The sequence below is a fragment of the Tribolium madens genome, unplaced genomic scaffold (genome assembly GCF_015345945.1).
Source record: "Tribolium madens isolate multiple individuals breed KSU strain unplaced genomic scaffold, Tmad_KSU_1.1 Scaffold_2;HRSCAF=44;Tcas5.2_LGX, whole genome shotgun sequence".
Taxonomy (NCBI): Eukaryota; Metazoa; Arthropoda; class Insecta; order Coleoptera; family Tenebrionidae; genus Tribolium; species Tribolium madens.
In genome coordinates this window covers 3733779-3736426 of record NW_025400995.1, presented here as the reverse complement: position 1 = coordinate 3736426, position 2648 = coordinate 3733779, and the positions used below count along the sequence as shown (strand labels likewise).

General features: G+C 26.1%; 1 protein-coding gene across 1 annotated transcript in view; it reads right to left on the bottom strand.

Annotated features, from left to right (window-relative positions):
* Window positions 1–2648, bottom strand: part of LOC123006539 (forkhead box protein P1-like) — a 47886-nt gene that overhangs the window by 45020 nt on the left and 218 nt on the right. The gene's annotated exons all lie outside the window — the stretch shown is intronic.

The following is a 2648-nucleotide window of genomic DNA, read 5'->3' as shown; positions in this document are numbered from 1 at the left end:
AAACACATTTTTTTTATAATTTGGAAGATATTAGTTTTGTTGGTAAGAATATATGCAATGTGTTCTACTTTTACTAAAAATTATTGTTTAAAAAAATAATAAAAATTGAAAAAAAAATTTTTGCAACACTAATACCTTACTGTTTCTATGATGCATTTAAGCTTACCTCTTATTTTGTCGCCAAAATACGCTTCATTTATAAAGTACGTCGTCAATAGCAACATATGTTACGAGTCTATAAAATACGCTGATCCATATTTTTTTGTCCATTATTTTTTATAATAATAATTTCTTAGTAAAATTTCTGATTCAATATTAGTGTTGCACAAAATCTTGAAAACAACACGAGTTTTATAGTTTAAAAATCTCAGCTTATTAAATTCTCGCTCCCTCCGGTCGTTCGAATTTAAACTACGACCTCGATTTTTAAACTGTCTATAAAATTCTAGTTGTTTTAATAGTTAAAAAATTAATAAAATCTAGATGCATGATGGCAATAAAAAAACCTGACCTTAACAATAACCTTATTAAAAGTAAATAAAAGAAATAAGTAAACAACAATAACATAAATTAATAACATTAAATTAGAAGATTTTCTGATAGGTAATTATTATTGTCATTTCCATGTATTAGCAATATTTTCTTTCATTTGCTGCTTTTTAACATTACAATAATGGCATTGTCTTATTTGACACTATGCAACTTGATTTTATTAACTTTATTAATTTTTTTTCAACTTTGATAATTTTAATAAATAATAATTTTTAGTAAAAGTAGAATGTCTGTTAATGTCTGCAAATGTATACACAGTAATTAAAAAAAAAACACTCTTTTATGGTGACAGCAAACATTAATGCGTTAATAAAAAGAACAGATACAACTTTTTTCACTGCATGTTTTCAAAATATGAATGTTTAAAAATACCACAAATGGACCTGTGTTCAATCATTTTAAACATTTGATCCTAAAGTTACTCATTTTCTTTATTGTTACGCGACCACAGAAAAATTATTTTTTTCAATTTTTTTAATTTCAAAAAATATTTAACCAAAAAAACTCAATATTTAACTAAAGTTTTTTTTGCATTTTTTTAGTGACTTTTACCATTTCGTTTAGTTTATTTCCTAAAATTTTACATCTATGTTTTCGCGTTTCTAATATACAACTTAAAATTGCCTAATTTAATTAATAAAAGTAACAATCCTAGTACATAATCCTACGATCTTTTTAAATGACCCGGTGGAAAATATATATATACATATCATGACAAAACATTTTTTATTATTATTTTGTTTCATTGATAAGACGTAATAAGTATCCCAAAAGTAATTTAAGAAATAAACTTTAGTTTGAGTCTTTCTAATACATGCAAACATAAATGTCTGATTTTTAAATTTTTTTTAAATTTCATGTCATAATAATACAAAATAAAAATAAAAAACGATACTGTAACAATAGAAAATTTTAACCAGAAGCTGATTATGATTTTCGACAAAATTTACACAATTTTTTAAAAATAAATGAGCTATCTTGAAGAAAATTCTTAGGATACCGTTGTTACACTTTGACTTAACAAAAAATTTTTTTTTTAAATTAGTCGTACAGAGTATTTTAGATATTATTTTTTTTTATGTTTAGTGCTCTCACTTGAACAAAGTTTTCTTACTTCAAATATTTCTGAGACATAAATGTCTCGTTCGTAACAATTACCAAAAATATTTAATAATTATAAAATATTAATTTAGTTTAAATTAATATAGTTTCCAATATTGAGAGAAAAAAAAAACAATAAACCTAAACCAAAAATTTTTGTTTTATTTTGTTGGAACACCTATAACTCAATAACAGTTAAAGCTCAAACTATGTATTAAAAAACAATTTAATTGCATTTTTTTAACAGAAAGTAACAAATGATAAACTCAATAATACCGATTTTCTGTGTAAAATACGTAAATTTGGTGGAGGTGCCGGGTTAATTAAATGACAATACACTAAATTCGTTCCGTTGCTTATTTGAAAAGCCGGAAATGGGAAATGGTAGAAAATTATTGGTTTACAAGTGTTAAATAGATCTAAACATCAGTTAAGTATAACCTTGTTGGGAAAGGCGTGCGAGACGCCAACAACTGAGCGTCACATTAGTAAGTTTCGTGTTGTGTTTATTACTAAAACAAACGACTCAACACGTCGCATTATTAATATTATTACTACCATTCAACAAACATTGTCACGTATATTGTGCTCTCTCTATTGTATATAAATATTTCACAACGTTAACAGCATTTGTTATGATGTGAATTATCATCACGTGGATTGTTTCTTATTGTACCTCAACATGTTGTTTGGCCTAAATAATGGCACGTTTGTAATTATTGTTTTTTTTTAAATACATTTATTTATGTTAATAATGAATAATTATAGCAGATAATTAATTTTAATTTATGTGTTATTTTGTAAAATTAATTTTTTTAAACATATAATAACATAGCGATTGCAAATAAATGATAAATAAAAGGTAGGAGAGGTAAAGAGTGGTTACGAATCTGCGATTTTGAGAGTGGAGGTGGGCGGTAGGTGGCGGTGGGAGGAGCCGCGAACGTAAGACGAGATCCTCCTTAGAGGTCGGGTTGCCCCCAGCGCCCTCCCGT